The sequence below is a fragment of the Pangasianodon hypophthalmus genome, chromosome 19 (assembly GCF_027358585.1).
Source record: "Pangasianodon hypophthalmus isolate fPanHyp1 chromosome 19, fPanHyp1.pri, whole genome shotgun sequence".
NCBI lineage: Eukaryota > Metazoa > Chordata > Actinopteri > Siluriformes > Pangasiidae > Pangasianodon > Pangasianodon hypophthalmus.
The window spans coordinates 20,624,279-20,644,070 of NC_069728.1; the positions used below are offsets into that span (position 1 = coordinate 20,624,279).

Consider the following 19,792-nt stretch of genomic DNA (forward strand, 5'->3'; position numbering starts at 1 on the left):
TCGGCCGTGGTTAGACACAGCACCTGGTCATTGGGAGAAGGGGTGGACTTCCTCGCCGTCACGCCGTTCTGTGCCTCGAACCGAGCGTAGAAGTCGTTCAGCGCATCTGGGAGGGCGCATCACTGTCACAGGCAGATGGTGGTGTCCTGTAGTTTGTGATGTTCTGGATGCCCTGCCACATGCGCCGTGTGTCTCTGCTGGCCTTGAAGTGGTTGTGGATTCTCTGAGCGTGTGCGCGCTTTGCTTCTCTGATGGCCCGGGATAGTTTGGCCCTCGCTGTTCTTAGGGTCACCTTGTCGCCTGCTCTGAAAGCAGAATCCCGGGTCCTCAGTAGCGCGCGCACCTCTGCAGTCATCCACGGCTTCTGGTTGGAGCGTGAGGTGATGGTCTTGGAGACGGTGACGTCATCAATGCACTTGCTGATATAGCTGGTCACTGATGTCGCGTATTCCTCCAAGTCGGTGAAGTTGCCGTCAGTTGCCGCTTCCCTGAACATGTGCCAGTCAGTGTGTTCAAAACAGTCCTGAAGAGCAGAGATGGCTCCTGCTGGCCAGGTTTTCACCTGCTTCAGAACCGGTATGGTTCGTCTGACGAGCGGTCTGTATGCTGGGATTAGCATAACAGAGATGTGGTCTGAGTAGCCGAGGTGGGGGCGGGGCTCCGCCCAGTACGCGCCGGGGATGTTTGTGTAAACAAGGTCCTTCCTTCTTGTTGCAAAGTCCACATGCTGATGGAATTTAGGGAGCACTGACTTGAGATTTGCATGGTTGAAATCTCCGGCAACAATAAACAGTCCATCAGGGTTTGAGTTCTGCAGCTCGCTAATAGCTCCATACAGTACACAGAGCGCCTCCTTAGCATTAGTACTGGGTGGAATGTATACACCGATTATGAAAACAGTAGTGAATTCCCGTGGTAAATAAAAAGGTCTGCATCTAACAGTCACAAACTCCACCAGAGATGAGCAGTAACTAGAGACTAGCACAGAGTTCTTACACCATTCCGTGTTGATGTAAATACACATGCCGCTGCCACGAGCCTTACCGCACAGAGCTGTGTTTCTGTCGGCACGAGACGAGGCTAGCCCGGCTAGCTGAATGGCGGCGTCCGGAACTCTGTCGCGGGGCCACGTCTCCGTGAAAAGAAAGACGCAGCAGTCTCTGAACTCACGCCGCGTAGTTTGCTGGAGTCGGATGTAATCCAGTTTATTGTCCAGGGAGCAGACATTGGAGAGTCAACCCGCTGCTAAACTAAAGTACAGGGAACTGCACATTACTCAATCTGACCGCCAAACTGTCAAGCCCCAAGAGAAGCTAGATCTATTTGCTACAAAACAGCAAACATGGAGAGCAATAAAAAAGGGGTGTCAAACTCAAATTCTGCAGGGGCCACATCAGCATTTTTGGGGGACACTGAAAGGCTGTAAGTCTATATATGTAAAGAAGAACTAACAGAAACTACTAAAGTGTGTGCACTATTAGATAATAACATTTATTATACTGATTATAATAAAAGTTATATTGTGAATAATCCAAATGGCTTTGTACCAAACATTATACTTGGCTTTTTCACAAAGTTTAATAATGCTCAGTAAACATTTGACTCGACTTTAGTCTCAACAGACCACAAAATCTTTTTCAAAAGCTCTTCGATTTACTAACAGTGCCTTTCTCAGAAGTGGCCTCCTTCTTGCTGCTCTCCTATTTCAGCCAGTGAACTTGTGTGATGGAGATGGACTATTGGAAACTTCTCTGACAATTGCCCTTTATGCCCAGCACAGTTTGGCCAGATCTTGGTAGTGTCTGGATTGTGCCATATTTTTTCCACTTTGTTATAATGGATTTCACAGTGCTTCTTTTTTTCAACCTAACAACTTCATCTCAAAGCTTCACAGACACACACAACAAAAGTACTTCAAAAGTACACACACAACAAGAGAGCTGAAGGTGAGCCGCTGGAAAGCAGCCAACTATTCTTTTTTTCTTTTTGTGATTCCTATAAGATTGTTTGATAAGTCTGCTATGTTACTCTCCCTGACAGTGAACAATGCCACAGCATGTCTCATTTTTGGCATGGTATAGAACAGGGCTGGGATTGTGTGCATGCTAATAACCAGGAAAGAAAGCAACATTTAAAAAAAACAATTAAAATTGCACTGCAGTGTCACCTATGAAAACATAAATTATCATATGGAGGATAAATGTCCGTAAAGACTCTCCCAACTCAAACGTCCTCCAACATTAACTCATGTATGTAAATCTCAAATATAGAATTAAATTATAAATAGCAGATGGAGAGTAGTATCTAAGACAGAGGTATTTAAATTTTTTTCTCATGAGTTCCACTTCCCAGTTGTTTGAGAACTCAACCCAAAAAAACAAACCCTTGTCAAATTGTTGCCTATTATTACCTGGAAAATAAAATTAAATAAAACCACAGCCACAACACAGCAGAACACTAGTGGTGGTAAACACAGTGGTAAGACACATAACGGTACATTTTGGATATAATCCTTTTACAAATGGCTTGTCTAATGTCCCCCTGAAACCATGAATGGTCTCTGACTGTCGCAAGAGAACTGCAGTCACATCATCTGCACTTTAGAAAAGCAGATACAATTTTTTTTATGGAAATATAAAATTATGTAACTGAACATATTTTGTAGAACAGAATTATTCATCAATAGTGAAGTATAAAGGTCTGGCCATGAGTAGCTGAAGTCTTCATTAATCCTTTGGAGTTTATTTAGTATGTACTATGAATTCATTTTAATTTACCATAATGTTATGGACTTTTCTGTGCACTAAGCATTGTATAGGCTCAGTCCTAACAGTTTCAGTTGAGGGGCAACAATATTACGTTTAATTCTTTTAACCTCTGAATGTTTTTGTTAATAAAGCTTTCTGTGCGATGAGCATAAATATATTTTTTAACACTTTCTTACAATTAGACCAATTTTTTCCAGTAGGGCGTTTAATGAAACTGAAAGACTGAACAGCATTTTCTACACGCAAACAGGCTACCGTAAAACGTAATGCACGCATGCATAAATATTCTGAAGAGCACATGGAGTGACTGCAGTGCAGGAGAGCAAAGCAAACAAACCGCATTTTAAAATCATTGTGCAATTATAATTGCCATCAATGTTAGTTGTAAAATGGTAGATTTTGCAGTTTCCTGTAGGTGTATTTAATTTTTTTGTGTCAAACAAAAGCCTAAAGTGTGGTTTTTGACTATTTTTTGTCAAATTATTTCAGGGCAAAGTGAGAGTACAAGTGAGATGCATAACATTCATACCTTGATGCGGATTCGACCTGGGCTTGCTGCAGCCACAGGGCAGAGCATTAACCACTATATGATCCTGACTTGAAACACCTTGGCAGTTGCGACAGCAGTTATGCTGCCAGAAATTCATATCCTGGATGAAGCATGGGATGCACCGATACGCATTCAGCCTGGGGTACTGAGATATGGCTTCATTTCACTTTCCCACTGGCAACCTTCACAACCCTGCACAGCTTCAAGGGAACCGACAAACAACTTCCCCAAGGCCATGCCGTGACACGGATTCGAACTGGGGTTGCTGCGGCCACAAAGCAAAGTAATGACCACTATGCAATGCACGCGGGACTGAACACTGTGACTCCAGTTGCTGGCTGAAAAACGAGACCTGCAACTCAGTCTCGCATCAGTCACAAGGAAAGGTGACGCTCATTTCAACGCGTTGCACAGAATAAAAGCCACTTCCCATACCGGGAGTCGAACCCGGGCCGCCTGGGTGAAAACCAGGAATCCTAACCGCTAGACCATATTGGACCTTGGCTCATGTAGCTGCATACTAAGGGCTGTGTCTATGGTCCAGAAACAGCCCGGGTCAGGAGAAGGGCACTTTTTGATTTGGGCAGGCTGTATTTTGATCTCTGGGTGGGTCAAACAGCGCCATTATCCATAACGCTGGGGAGGATAAAGGAGAGCTGAGCCAGCCAGGAGTCGAACCTAGAATCTTCTGATCCGTAGTCAGACGCGTTATCCATTGCGCCACTGGCCCATGCATTTGTTGCTGAAGTCAGTGCTCCTTGATTTCACTGTCCCTTGCAAGACACACTGCTGGTTTACAAGCAATGACCAAACTCAGAATACAAGAGGTATGGGGCCAGGGGTTCGGCCACGTGTAGTGAGACAAGGCTTCATTTCACTTTCCCACTGGTAACCTTCACAACTCTCGAGGGAACCAACAAACAACTTCCCCACTGGAGACCATGCACAGCTTTTAGCTTTGTGGAAGTCGTCAAAGAACTTTCTCCACAACTTTGGTTGGGGTAAGAGAGAGCCTGGCCAGCTTGGGATGGAAAACTGAATCTTCTGACCCGTAATCCATCTATGGCTTGCGTCAGGGAGATCCTATCTCATCAGGCTTTCCCACTGCAGAAGGGCTGCGAGATACAAACCATGGCCAAAGTCCGATTAAAAGAGGAGTGTGCAGAGTCCATGCCGTTACCCAGATACGAACAGGGGGTTGCTGTGGCCACAACGCAGAGTACTAACCACTAGACGATCAATGGCTCCACAGTCGAGAGAATTGTCATTACGTCTGAAAAACATCTCATGGGCGATGCACTGGTACATGTTCGGCCTGAGCTAGTGAGATATGGCTTCATGTCATTTTCCCACTGCACAGCTTCGAGGGAAGCAACAAGCAACAAGCAACTTCCCCACTGGAGAAGGGCTGTGGGATACAAACAATGGCCAAAGTACAAGAAGAACGTGGAAAGGCCATGCCGTGACCCGGATTCGAACCAGGGTTGCTGCGGCCACAACGCAGAGTACTAACCACTATACGAGCACGGCTCCATACCGCCTTACTGTGAAGGAAGTCATTATTAACTCAGAAAAACATCTGATCTCAGGCTGAAGCATGGAATGCACTGGTAAATATCCGGCCAGGGGTGGTGTGATAAAGTTTCATTTCGCTTTTCCACTGGGGACTTTCACTGTGATTAAGCTGGTGATCACACTTTCAACTGTACATCTGTAGAAGTTGCTGAGGATTTTGGTTGACATGCCAAATTTCCTCAGCCTTCTTAAGAAGTACAGTCACTGCTGGGATCTCCTCAGGAGCTGCTGAGTGTTGTGAGACCAGGTGAGGTCCTCGCTGACATAAATTCCAAGGAATTTAAAGGTTTTCACCCTTTCCACCTCTGTCTCACCGATGTAGACTGGGGTGTGCTGCTCCTTCCTCCTCGTTCTAGGATCAATAATCATCTCCTTGGTCTTGTCTATATTTAAGTGGAGATTATTTTCCTGACACCAGGCCATCAGTCCTGCTACCTCCCTTCTGTATGATGTTTCCTAACCACCAGTGATCGGTCCGATGACTGTGGTGTCATTCGCAAATTTTATTATCCTGGTGTTGGTCCAAAGTCCGAGTAAAAGAGTAGTGTAGAAAGTCCATGCTGTGACCCAGATACGAACGGGGGTTGCTGCAGCCACAAAGCAAAGTAATGACCACTATGCAATGCACCCTGCAAGTGGGACTGAATGCTGTGACTCCACTTGCTGGCTGAAAAACGAGACCTACAAGTCAGTCTCGCGGAAAGGTGATGCTCATGTCAACGTTGCTAGGGATAAAAGCCACTTCGCGTACCGAACCCAGGCCGCCTGGGTGAAAACCAGGAATCCTAACGGCTAGACCATATGGGATCTCTATCCTTGTACCGACATACTAAGAGCTGTGTCTATAACAGCCGGGTCAAGAGAAGAGCACTTTTTTGAGTTGGGGAGGCTGTAGTTTGATCTCTGGGTGGGTCAAACAGTGCCATTATCCATAATGCTGGGAGGATAAAGGAGAGCCGAGCCAGCCAGGAGTCAAACCTAGAATCGTCTGATACGTAGTCAGACACATTATCCATTGCTGATGCATTTTGGACCAACTGGAGACGGGCCGGGGTAGCAGCATTTATTCCACCATACAGTGAGTTACAGTAATCTAAGCGTGATGATATAAAAACATGAATTACTCTCTCAAAATCCTGAAAAGAGAGGAAAGGCTTGATTTTAGAGAGAAGACGGAGATGGAAGAAACAGGATTTAACCACAGAATTTACTTGACTATCAAGTTTCAGCTCACTGTCAAGCAAAACACCTAGGTTTTTAACAAGGGTTTTGGCTTGGGATGTAACAAAGTGATTACTGAGATATTTTAAGGGAACGCCACTAGGGGGACCAAAACATATAATTTCAGTTTTCTTTTCATTAAGGTTGAGAAAATTTGATGACATCCAGATTTTAATATCCTTCATACAAGCCAACAAAGTATCAAAAGTGTTGCTATCAGAGCGTTTAAGTGGCAAATAAATCTGGGTATCATCAGTGTAGCAGTGAAATGAAACACCATGTTTCCTAACAATGGAGCCCAAAGGGAGCATATACAGAGAAAAAAGTGTTGGAGCAAGTATTGATCCCTGCAGGACCCCCCATGGGAGGTTAGCAGCTGGTGACATGTCGGTGCCTAGTCGAACTGAGAGCCTCTGGTCCTTTAAATAGGAACTAAACCAGCTTAAAACGGTTCCCGTCAAGCCCACATAGGACTTAAGTCGGGCAATGAGAATATTATGATCAATCATATCAAATGCAGCAGTAAGGTCTAATAGCACTAAAACAATACTATGCCCCTGGTCAGTTACCATATAGATATCAATTAACGCCTTTAGTAAAACTGACTCAGTACTATGAAATGTTCTGAATCCTGACTGAAATGTTTCATAGATAGAGTTTTTTAACAAAAAAGAGTTTAATTGAAGTTGAACAACTTTTTCTAGAATCTTAGAAAGAAAAGGCAAATTAGAGATAGGCCTATAATTAGCAGGATCCGCAGGGTCAAGATTTGGCTTCTTGAGAGATGGAACTACCAGTGCATGTTTGAGATCTGCTGGTATGGTCCCCAAACTAAGTGATTTGTTCACAATAGCCAGAAGACTGGGTCCCAAGGTCTCAAAGAGTTGTTTCAAGATACGAGAAGGAATGATATCAAATGAGCAAACAGTAGGTTTTAGTAGAGCAATAATTTCTTGTAGGGTAGACAATGAGGTGGGTTCAAAAGCACTCCAAGTGGGAGCGCACAAAGGGGGTTCGATAATGTCACAGTATGTTATAGCAGATTGTGGTCTCTGATCGGCAATCTTTTTGAGAAAAAAACTAAGAAAATCATCCGATGTTAAGGAAGAAAAACTGGTATGTCCGCCACACAGGTAGGGGCACGGTAGCAAGGTCCTCTCAAGTCATAATGTAGTTGCTCGATAAACCTTCGAATATCCAAAAGTTGTACACGGTCATAAACCCGTTGAGTGGAGCAGTGATGTATTACCGACGGAATACGCGACATCAGTGACCAGCTATATTAGCAAGTGCATTGATGACGTCACCCGCCTCCAAGACCATCACCTCACGCTCCAACCAGAAGCCGTGGATGACTGCAGAGGTGCGTGCGCTACTGAGGACTCGAGACTCCGCCTTCAGAGCAGGCGATAAGGTGGCCCTAAGAACAGCAAGGGCCATCAGAGAGGCGAAGCACGCACACGCTCAGAGAATCCACGACCACTTCAAGACCAGCAGAGACACCCGGCGCATGTGGCAGGGCATCCAGAACATCACAAACTACAGGTCATCACCATCTGCCTGTGACAGTGATGCCTCCCTCCCAGATGCGCTGAACGACTTCTACGCTCGGTTCGAGGCACAGAACGGCGTGATGGCGAGGAAGACCACCCCTTCTCCCAATGACCAGGTGCTGTGTCTAACCACGGCTGACGTGAGGAAGACTCTACACAGAGTCAACCCACGGAAGGCTGCTGGACCAGACAACATTCCTGGCAGGGTGCTCAGGGGATGTGCAGACCAGTTGGCAGATGTTTTCACGGACATCTTCAACACCTCTCTGTGTAGCACCGTTGTCCCGACCTGCTTCAAGGCCACCACCATCGTCCCCGTGCCAAAGAAGTCTTCAGTGTCCTGCCTCAATGACTACCGTCCCGTTGCACTTACACCCATCATCATGAAGTGCTTCGAGAGGCTCGTCATGAGGCACGTCAAGACCCTGCTGCCTCCCTCACTGGACCCCCTGCAATTCCATCTATGGCAACATGTCTCACCAATTGGTTATTTGTGTGTGGGCTGTATTAACAAGCTGTTTGTCTTTCCTTCTCTCTCATAGTGAGCCGAGTCAAAGTGTTCTGTTTGTGTGTGCGTGTGTGTGTGTGTGTGTCTGTGTGTGCACGCACAACAAGTGAGCTGAAGGTGAGTCGCTGGAAAGCAGCCAACCATTCTTTTTTTATTTTTCTGATTCCTATAAGATTGTTAGATAAGTCTGCTATGTTACTCTCCCTGACAGTGAACAATGCCACAGTATGTCTCATCTCTGGCATGGTATAGAACAGGGCTGGGATTATGTGCTTCCTAATACCCAGGAAAGAAAGAAACATTTAAAAAAAGCAATTAAAATTGCACTGCAAAGTCACCTATGAAAACATAAATATGGAGGATAAATGTCCCTAAAGACTCTCCCAACTCAAACTTCCTCCAGCATTAACTCATGTATGTAAATCTCAAATATAGACTGAATTAAATTGTAAATAGCAGATGGAGAGTAGTATCTAAGACAGAGGTATTTAAATTTTTTCCTCATGAGTCCCACTTCCCAGTTGTTTGAGAACTCAACCCAAAAAAACAAACCCTTGTCAAATTGTTGCCTATTATTACCTGGAAAATAAAATTAAATAAAACCACAGCCACAACACAGCAGAACACTGGTGGTGGTAAACACAGTGGTAAGACACATAACAGTACATTTTTGATATAAACCTTTTACAAATCACTTGTCTTATGTCCCCCTGCAAGAGAACTGCGGTCACATCATCTGCACAAAAGCAGATAAATTTTTTTTTATGGAAATATAAAATTATGTAACAACATATTTTGTAGAACAGAATTATTCATCAATAGTGAAGTATAAAGGTGACCCTAAATATTGGTTTTTGACTATTTTTTGTCAAAATATTTCAGGCCAAAGTGAGAGTACAAGAGGAAAGGGAAAAGTCCATGCTGTAACCCAGATTCCCACTGGGGTCATTTCGCTATTCCACCCAAGACCTGCTGCTGGTTACAGGCCATGATCAAACTGTGAGTACAATTGAGACATAACATTCATGCCATGACGCGGATTCAACCTGGGCTTGCTGCAGCCACAGGGCAGAGCATTAACCACTCTATGATCCCGGCTCGACATGCCTTGGCCTTGCGACAGCTGTTATGCTGCCAGAAATTCACCGGTACAAGTTCAGTCTGGGGTAGTGAGATATGGCTTCATTTCGCTTTCCCACCAGCAATCTTCACAACCCTGCACAGCTTCGAGGGAAGCAACAAACAACTTACCCACTGGAGAAGGGCTGCAGGATACAAACAATGGCCGAAGTACAAGAGGAACGTGAAAAGGCAGTGCCGTGACCCGGATTCGAACCGGGGTTGCTGCGGCCACAACGCAGAGTACTAACCACTATACGATCACGGCTACACATGTCTCTGCAGTTGTGAGGATAGTTATTATCCCAGAAAATCATCATAGTCAGACGCGTTATCCATTGCGCCACTGGCCCACAGGCTGCTTTGGTGAAAACCCTGTTTCTAGACCATGAGGAACGAAAATGAAGAAATCCACCTACAAGGAGTTTCTTCAGCTGGTCTAAAGTTCCAACTTTTATTGGAGACAGCGTGAGATGCAGTTGCTGTACCCGTCTCTACACCTGGATGCTTTGCCTTTCAGCAACCTGCTGGTTCAGCTGCTGGCTCTGCCTTCACAGGCAGCTATGACAGTCCCCTGAGCCAGTATAGCCAAACCATTTCAAAGATCAACAGAGTAATGCAGAATTAAGGAAATGCACGGAATATGCGTATTATATCATTCTAGTAAGCTAGAACTCAATTTTGATATATGAGTCAGGTTCATGTGGACACTGTGACACTCCAGTAGCATTAGTCTAGCTATTTTATGCTCTTTCTATTTTCTTGGAGTATGTACCAAGCTATATAATAAGTGATAAAAATTGTGTTAGAAATGATGTCTTTTGATAAAAGAGGAAAATATGTTAAAAACACACCCCAGGATGACATCTAATAGGTACCTGCACTGTTTTTAATTATACAAGCTATAGAGGTAGCTTTGTTTACAGTATCATGTTGTATGACTTGTTGTATGCCCCCAACATTTCCTGTATACTGTATAACCAGTAGGCTGACCCTATCTTCAACAGAGGACTAAAGAACTCTAAAAACAATCACATTTGCATGTTTGGTTCGCAAAGGTTTGTAATTGGTGATTTTAGATATCACTTTCCGTAATGGTCAAATGATGGAAGTTTAATGAAAACTAACAGTTCTTTTGCAACATTTTCTTGGTCTCTTCATTACAAAATTGGGACCTCTAACTCAAAAACCTGTGTATATAATAAAGGGGTGTCAAACTCAAATTCTGCACGGGCCACATCAGCATTTTTGGGAGATGCTGAAAGGCTGTAAGTCTATATACATTAAGAAGAACTAACAGAAACTACTAAAGTGTATGTACTATTAGATACTGATTATAATAAAAGTTTTTTTTTTTTTTGACTGCATTCCTTTCTTTAACGATATATTTTTGGATGACAGCTGCTGTGGTGAGAAACAGGAGCAGCCAGTAGGGTTGATGCATTTTCTGTTAGAAAGCTACTGGCATTGATAGCTACACAGTAAGCACAGAGATATCGAGAGGAGAGCTGTTGAAGGAGCTGCTGGAGTTTACTGCAAAAGAAAAGTAGATCAAGATTTCTAATATAAGGTGTAATTTTCCCCAAAAGGGGCCATCACTAGCTTGTGGCTTTCAAATTGTTCAAGTTCAAGATCATGCTCCACCAGGTATGCCCCTCTCTCTCCGCCCGACAGCAGTCAATGAAAGCACAAAGATAATAAGACACAGGTTAGAATCATCACGCGTTACCTGCCGGTTCAACCCACCTCCTCTTAGTCCACGCCTCCTCTACCACAGGCTCCATCCACATTGCCTGTGATGGCAACAAGCTTTGCAGCTCCTCCTGCTGAAAAGCCACCAAAGAGCATGATGCTAACACCAGTGCGCTTGATCACAGAAATGGTGTTACGTGGGTGTTGGGATGAATTTGTTTTGTGCCAAACATTATACTTTAGCTTTTTCATAAAGTTTAATAATGCTCATTAAACATTTGACGCAACTTTAGTCTCAGCAGACCACAGAACGGGGGGGTGGGGGGGGGGGATTGGGCATCGGCAACTAACAGGGCTCACCAATTGATTATTTGTGTGTGGGCTGTATTAACAAGCAGTTTGTCTTTCCTTCTCTCTCATAGTGAGCCGAGTCAAAGTGTTCTGTTTGTGTGTGTTCGTGTGCGTGTGCGTGTGCGTGTGCGACAAGTGAGCTGAAGGTGAGTCACTGGAAAGCAGCCAACCATTCTTTTATTATTTTTCTGATTCCTATAAGAACAGGGCTGGGATTGTGTGCATGCTAATAACCAGGAAAGAAAGAAACATTAAAAAAAACAATTAAAATTGCACTGCAGTGTCACCTATGAAAAAATAAATTATCATATGGAGAATAAATGTCCCTAAAGACTCTCCCGACTCGAACTTCCTCCAGCATTAACTCATGTATGCAAATCTCAAATATAGACTGAATTAAATTATAAATAGCAGATGCAGAGTAGTATCTAAGACAGAGGTATTTAAATTTTTTCCTCATGAGTCCCACTTCCCAGTTGTTTGAGAACTCAACCTCCAAAACAAACCCTTGTCAAATTGTTGCCTATTATTGACTGGAAAATAAAATTAAATAAAACCACAGCCACAACACAGCAGAACACTAGTGGTGGTAAACACATAACAGTACATTTTGGATATAATCCTTTTACAAATCGCTTGTCTAATGTCCCCCTGAAACCATGAATGGTCTCTGACTGTCGCAAGAGAACTGCAGTCACATTATCTGCACAAAAGCAGATAAATTTTTTTTTATCGAAATATAAAATGAACATATACTGTAGAACAGAATTATTCAACAATAGTGAAGTATAAAGGTCTGGCCATAAGTACCTGAAGTCCTCTTCCTTAATCCTTTGGAGTTTATTTACTATGCACTATGAATTCATTTTAATTTACCATAATGTTATGGACTTTTCTATGCACTAAGCATTGTATAGGCTCAGTCCTAACAGTTTCTGAGGGGCAACAATATTACTTTTAATTCTTTTAACCTCTGAATGTTTTCGTTAATAAAGCTTTCTTTATTTATTTATGCGATGAGCATAAATATATGTTTAATACTTTCTTATAATTAGATGAATTCTTTCCAGTAGGGTGTTTAATGAAACTGAAAGACTGAACAGCATTTTCTATACGAAACAATATTTTAAAATCATTGTGCAATTATAATTGCCATCAATGTTAGTTGTAAAATGGTAGATTTTGCAGTTTCTTGTAGGTGTATTTAATTTTTTTTCCTCAAACAAAAACCTAAAGAGTGGTTTTTGACTATTTTTTGTCAAAATATTTCAGGCCAAAGTGAGAGTACAAGAGGAAAGGGAAAAGTCCATGCCGTGACCCAGATTCCAACTGGGGTCATTTTGCTATCCCACCCAAGACCTACTGCTGGTTACAGGCCATGATCAAACTGAGAGTGCAAGTGAGATGCATAACATTCATTCCTTGATCCAGATTCGACCTGGGCTTGCTGCAACAGCAGTTATGCTGCCAGAAATTCATATTCTGGATGAAGCAGGGGATGCACCGATACACATTCAGCCTGGCGTAGCAAGATACAGCTTCATTTCATTTTCCCACTGGTAACCTTCACAACCCTGCACAGCTTCAAGGGAACCGACAAACAACTACCCCAAGGCCATGCCGTGACCCGGATTCGAACCGGCGTTGCTACAGCCACAACACATAGTACTAACCACTATACGATCACGGCTCCACACGCCACTATGGTTGTGAGAATTGTTATTATCCCAGAAAATCATCACCTGCAGAAGGGCTGCGAGATATAAACCATGGCCAAAGTCCGAGTAAAAGAGGAGAGTGGAGAGTCCATGCCATGACCCAGATATGAATGCGGGGTTGCTGCGGCCACCAAGGAAAGTAATGAACACTATGCACTGCACCCTGCAAGTGGGACTGAATGCTGTGACTGTGGCACAAAAGCAGTTGCTGGCTTAAAAATGAGACCTACAACTCTGTCTGGAGGAAAGGTGATGCTCGTTATAAAAGCCACTTCCCATACCAGGAGTCAAACCCAGGCTGCCTGGGTGAAAACTGGGAATCCTAACCACTAGACCATCTGGGACCTCTGTTCCAGTACCCGCATACTAAGGGCTGTGTCAACAGCTCAGGTCAGGAGAAAAGCACTTTTTGAGTTGGGCAGGCTGTAGTTTGATCTCTGGGTGGGTAGCACCATTATCGATAACGCTTGGGAGGATAAAGGAGAGCCGAGCCAGCCAGGAGTCGAACCTAGAATCTGCTGATCAGTAGTCAGACACGTTACCGTGGTCAGATACTCCTTGATTTCACTGTCCCTCGCAAGACGCGCTTCTGGTTTACAAGCCATGACCGAACTGTGGTATGGTGAAAATCCACACCTTGATTCAACCTAGGCTTGCTGTGGCCACAACACAGAGTTCTAAACACTATATGATCATGGCTCCATAGGCGAGAGAATTGTTATTAAGGCTGAAAAACATCTTGTGGATGATACATGGGATGCACTGGTACAAGTTCACCCTGGGGTAGTGAGATATGCCTTCATGTCACTTTCCCACTGCACAGCTTCAAGGGAACCAACAAACAACTTCCCCACTGAAGAAGGGTTGTGGGATACAAACAATGGCCAAAGTACAAGAAGAACAGGGAAAGGCCATAACCAAAGACTTTGCATGAGAGTCTTAAAAACTCTGAGAACAAACAGCTTTGGCAACAAGCAAGAATTTTACCGTAATAAATTTACACTGACAGATTTTTTGCTGTTACATTAGTCACCATTAGGTCACAGTATATAAGCAATAAAGATGTCAAATGAAAGGAAACCTCATCCATGGTGAAAAACCCAAATAGTTCAGCATCATAACTAGAAACAAAATGGCAAATATGGATATCCGAAAGTTCACAACTTTATATTTCAAATATAATAAATGTGGTAAATAGGCCACAGTTTGATGTTGTTTTGTGTCGAAAATATTAAAAATATTTTAACAGAGATCATATATTAACAGTAAGCATTGCCTCTCGGATTCATCAATATATGAAAGATGTGACTGAATAATTTGGCTTGAAGGATTTGACATTAAACGATTTTAAACACAATCTGTACGTAAGATCATTCTCTACAAACAAACAACTTTATTATTTTGTCCTGCAAGAGTATTCTTAGTCTGATGCAAAGAAAACAGTGCAAGTGGACTGCACGCTGTGACTCTGGCAGAAAAGCAGTTGCTGGCTGAAAAACGGGACCTAGAACTCAGTCTTGCATCGGTCACGAGAAAAGGTGATGCTCAATTCAATCTTCAAGGGAACAGACAAACAACTTTCCCACTGGAGACCATGCACAGCTTTGAGCTTTGTGGAAGTCAACAAGCAACTTTCTCCACAACTTTGGATGGGGTAAATCTTCTTAGCTTTACATAAGAATATATAAAAATATATAACAATAACAATAATAGTAATAACAATAATTTAATAACAAAATAAAACAAAACAACACAAAGTAATCAAATAAAAGTAATCCTAAAAAAATAAGTTTTAAGAGAAGATTTAAATATACTAAGACTGGGTTTCTCTAAGATCAGATGGAACGGAGCTCCACAGTTTTGGAGCGTAAGAAGAGAAGGCCCTATCACCCATAGTACGCGAATGAGTCTGAAGGACAGTTAAAAGACCAGGGTTGGAGGAGCGGAGATCACGTTTTGTGGTGTAATAGGTAAAAAGCTCGGTCAAATAATGGGGAGCCAAACCATGCAATGCCTTGTAAGTAGGCATAAGAATTTTAAAAACTACACGAAACCTGACAGGGAGCCAGTGCAAGGATTCCAAACCAGGAGTGATGTGCTCACTTGTCCTGGACCTAGTCAGGATTCTAGCTGCAGAATTTTGTACATACTGCAGTTTATTTATCGTAGACTTAGAGACCCCAGCCAGGAGTGCATTGCAGTAATCAATGTGAGAGAAGACAAAAGTATTGATTGATTTTTCAGCCACAGAAAAAGATAACATAGGCCGCAATCTTGCAATATTTCTGAGGTGAAAGAAGGATGTTTTAACAGTATTCTGCACATGTGGCTCAAAAGAAAAACTCACATCAAATATAACTCCTAGGTTTTTTAATTTTGTTTGAAACTCTAAAGCAGAGCCATCCACGGTTAAATTTAAAGAGCCAGCTTTACAAAGCTGGTGAGGAGAACCAATGAGCATCACTTCAGTCTTATTACTGTTAAGACAGAGAAAGTTTTGAGCCATCCAAATTTTTATCTCAGAAATACAATGTGAAAGAAGAGTGACTTCCACGTTATCACCAGGTGTAGTATGGATGTAAATCTGTGTGTCATCTGCATAAAAATGATCATTAACACCGAAAGATCTTAGGAGCTGACCAACAGGAAAAAAATATGCTAAAAAGTAAGGGGCCCAAGATTGACCCCTGAGGGACACCACACTGAACTGAACCCATTTCTGACCTGCATCCACCCAGAGACACAAACTGCCTACGATCTGAGAGATAAGATCTAAACAAATTTAAAGCAGTCCCTGAGACACCAAAGATAGTTCCAAGACGGGTAAGTAAAAGAGTGTGATCAACAGTGTCAAAAGCGGCACTGAGATCAAGAAGGACGAGAATAGAAAGAGAACCAGAATCAGAAGCTATTAACAAGTCAATAGTGACCTTAACTAGAGCTGTTTCTGTACTGTGGAGTTTATGGAAGCCGGATTGAAGGGGCTCAAAAAGATTGTTAGCAATGAGGTGATTGTGTAATTGAGAACAACAGTGCGTTCTAGGATGAAAGTTGTTAAAGTTCTCCAAATCAAAGCTAGTCTTTTTGGGTACTGGAGTTACAGCAGCAATTTTAAATGCTGCTGGCACAACACCAGTGCACAGGGAGTCATTTATTATACTCAAGACTATAGGGCACAAGGAGGCAAAACTTGATTTAAATAAACTAGTTGGTACAGGATCAATAATGCACGTGGTAGCCTTCATATGTGATACCTCTTTACCTAGAGTAACATGGTCAAGTGGAGAGAAAGAGGGGTGCCAGAAAAGCAAGAGAGACTGAGAGAAGAAGCAGGGGAGATGGAATGAGTAGTAAGGATGGATTTACGAACATTGTCAATCTTGGTACTAAAAAAGTCAAGAAATTTGTTACAAAGCTCAGTTGAAAAACATTTTGAGTAGAACGCAAAAAGGAAATGGTCCGTGATTTCAAAGGAGCAAAGGAATCCAAGCCAGATATGAGAACATTATTTAACAGAGAAATTTTGTCATCAAGGGGATCTGATGGAGAAAAACAACTTAAGGAAGAAGTAAAATAGTTAATAAAATCTGGCAGATCAATGGATTTCCATTTGCGAAATTTTATAGTACAATTTGAAGAGACATTTGTCTGTGGTAATTCCATATTAAAAAAGATAACTAGATGGTCAGAAAGACCTAAATCACAAGAGGAAAGCTCATACATGAAAGAACCATTTGCAATAACTAGGTCTAATGTGTGACCCCTGTTATGTGTAGAACAGTCAACAAACTGAAGTAAATCAAAACACTCCAATAAAGACAGAAAGTCCTTTGTTACCACTGAGTCTTTTGAGTCAATGTGGATGTTAAAGTCCCCCAAGATAAGAATCCTCTTAAACTTGAGGCACAGCATAGACAGCAAATCAGCAAACTCAGACAAAAAGGCTTCATTAGTTTTTGGAGGTCTATAGACTGTAGCGATGATGGTAATGAGAGGGGCAGAGACACCCAGAACGAGGCACTCAAAAGAAGAAAACTGTGGTACTGACACTGGGCTTATGTTGTGTTGTAGGTTATGAATCACCATAATATCCCCGCCTCTGCCAGAGAGTCGCGGGAGATCAAACAACCCATAGCCCGTGGGGGTAATTTGATTGAAGAGGAGTCCATCACTCTGTTTGTGCCATGTTTCTGTTAAGCGTTCCCAATCAGCCAGAACTGGAAGTTAATCCATCTACAGCTTGCGTCAGGGAAATCCTACCACATCAGGCTTTCCCACTGCAGAAGAGCTGCGAGATATAAACCATGGCCAAAGTCAGAGTAAAAGAGTAATGTGGAGAGTCCATGCCGTGACCCAGATATGAATGGGGGGTTGCTGTGGCCACCAAGGAAAGTAATGGCCACTATACGATGCACCCTGCAAGCAGGACTGAACGCTGTGTCTGGCAGGAAAGCAGTTGCTGGCTGAAAGAAGGGACCTTAGAAAGGTGATGCTCATTTCAATACGTTGCTTACGGTAAAAGCCACTTCCCATACCGGGAGTCGAACCCGGGCCGCCTGGGTGAAAACCAGGAATCCTAACCGCTAGACCATATGGGACCACTACATGAGCACCTGCACACTAACAGCTGTGTCTATGGGCCAGAAGCAGAACACGTTCAGAGATGGGCAGGCTGCAGTTTGATCTCTGGGTGGGTCAAACAGTGCTGTTATCCATAACATTGGAGGGGATAAAGGAGAGCCAAGCCAGCCAGGAGTCGAACCTAGAATCTTCTGATCCATAGACAGATGCTTTACCTCAGCTGCTGAAGTGAGATACTCCTCTATTTCACCGTCCCGTACAAGATGCACTGGTGGCTTACAACCCATGCCCAAACTGAGAGTACAAGAGGTATGGGGCCAGGGGTTCGGCCACAAGTAGTGAGATAAGGCTTCATTTCACTTTCTCACTGGCAACCTTCACAAGTTCAAGGGAAGCAACAAACAACTTCCCCACTAGAGAAGGGCTGTGGGATACAAACAATGGCCAAAGAACAAGAAGAACAGGGAAAGGGCATGCCGTGACCCGGATTCGAACCGGGGTTGCTGCGGCCACAACGCAGAGTACTAACCACTATACGATCACAGCTCCTCACCCTTCAGCTGTTGGGACAGCTGTTGAGACAGCTGTTGCTGCTGGTTGTAGGCTGCAGAAAAGCCATGCCTTTATCATGATTCCGACCCTGTTTGCTGTGACCACAACACAGAGTACTAACCACTATGTGATACACTATATTACCAAAAGTATTCGGTCACCCATCCAAATGATCAGAATCACGTGTCCTATTCACTTGGCCTGGCCACAGGTGTATAAAATCAAGCACTTAGGCATGCAGACTGTTTTTACAAACATTTGTGAAAGAATGGGCCGCTCTCAGGAGCTCAGTGAATTCCAGCATGGAACTGTCATAGGATGCCACCTGTGCAACAAATCCAGTCGTGAAATTTCCTCGCTCCTAAATATTCCACAGTCAACTGTCAGCTTTATCATAACAAAATGGAAGAGTTTGGGAACAACAGCAACTCAGCCACGAAGTGGTAGGCCACGTAAACTGACGGAGAGGGGTCAGCGGATGCTGAAGCGCATAGTGCAAAGAGGTCGTCGACTTTCTTCACAGTCAATTGCTACAGAGCTCCAAACTTCATGTGACCTTCAGATTAGCCCAAGTACAGTACGCAGAGAGCTTCATGGAATGGGTTTCCATGGCCGAGCAGCTGCATCCAAGCCACACATCACCAAGTGCAATGCAAAGCGTCGGATGCAGTGGTGTAAAGCACGCCGCCACTGGACTCTAGAGCAGTGGAGACGCGTTCTCTGAAGTGATGAATCACGCTTTTCCATCTGGCAATCTGATGAACGAGTCTGGGTTTGGAGGTTGCCAGGAGAATGGTACATTTCGGACTGCATTGTGCCGAGTGTGAAATTTGGTGGAGGAGGAATTATGGTGTGGGGTTGTTTTTCAGGAGTTGGGCTTGGCCCCTTAGTTCCAGTGAAAGGAACTTTGAATGCTTCAGGATACCAAAACATTTTGGGCAATTCCATGCTCCCAACCTTGTGGGAACAGTTTGGAGCGGGCCCCTTCCTCTTCCAACATGACTGTGCACCAGTGCACAAAGCAAGGTCCATAAAGACATGGATGACAGAGTCTGGTGTGGATGAACTTGACTGGCCTGCACAGAGTCCTGACCTGAACCCGATAGAACACCTTTGGGATGAATTAGAGCAGAGACTGAGAGCCAGGCCTTCTCGACCAACATCAGTGTGTGACCTCACCAATGCGCTTTTGGAAGAATGGTCAAAAATTCCTATAAACACACTCCTCAACCTTGTGGACAGCCTTCCCAGAAGAGTTGAAGCTGTAATAGCTGCAAAAGGTGGACCGACATCATATTGAACCCTATGGGTTAGGAATGGGATGGCACTTAAGTTCATATGTGAGTCAAGGCAGGTGACCGAATACTTTTGGTAATATAGTGTATGTGACCACCACATAACAGCCTGCCCACGGAGAGTTGTATTAATCAGCCAGAAGCTTGACTAGAGGCAAGTGTAAACATTACCAATGGCTTCGCTTGAGAGTCTTAAAGACTCTGAGAACAAACAGCTTTGGCAACAAGCAAGAATTTTAACATTTGTTTAAAAAAAAAACACTGACATTATTTGCTGTGACATTAGTCACCATTAGGTCACGGTATATA

The 19,792-nt window shown here is 43.4% G+C and overlaps 5 non-coding genes across 5 annotated transcripts; all 5 read right to left on the reverse strand.

Annotated features, from left to right (window-relative positions):
• Positions 1 to 3,744: 3,744 nt before the first annotated feature.
• Positions 3,745 to 3,816, reverse strand: trnae-uuc (transfer RNA glutamic acid (anticodon UUC)). Its single transcript has one exon. It is a non-coding gene; the product is annotated as a tRNA-Glu (tRNA).
• Positions 3,817 to 3,975: 159 nt separating this feature from the next.
• On the reverse strand, positions 3,976 to 4,048 carry trnar-acg (transfer RNA arginine (anticodon ACG)). The gene has a single exon. It is a non-coding gene; the product is annotated as a tRNA-Arg (tRNA).
• Positions 4,049 to 9,490: 5,442 nt separating this feature from the next.
• On the reverse strand, positions 9,491 to 9,562 carry trnah-gug (transfer RNA histidin (anticodon GUG)). Its single transcript has one exon. It is a non-coding gene; the product is annotated as a tRNA-His (tRNA).
• Positions 9,563 to 17,581: 8,019 nt separating this feature from the next.
• On the reverse strand, positions 17,582 to 17,653 carry trnae-uuc (transfer RNA glutamic acid (anticodon UUC)). The gene has a single exon. It is a non-coding gene; the product is annotated as a tRNA-Glu (tRNA).
• A 457-nt stretch (positions 17,654 to 18,110) lies between these two features.
• trnah-gug (transfer RNA histidin (anticodon GUG)) lies at positions 18,111 to 18,182 on the reverse strand. Its single transcript has one exon. It is a non-coding gene; the product is annotated as a tRNA-His (tRNA).
• Between the last annotated feature and the right edge of the window lie 1,610 nt (positions 18,183 to 19,792).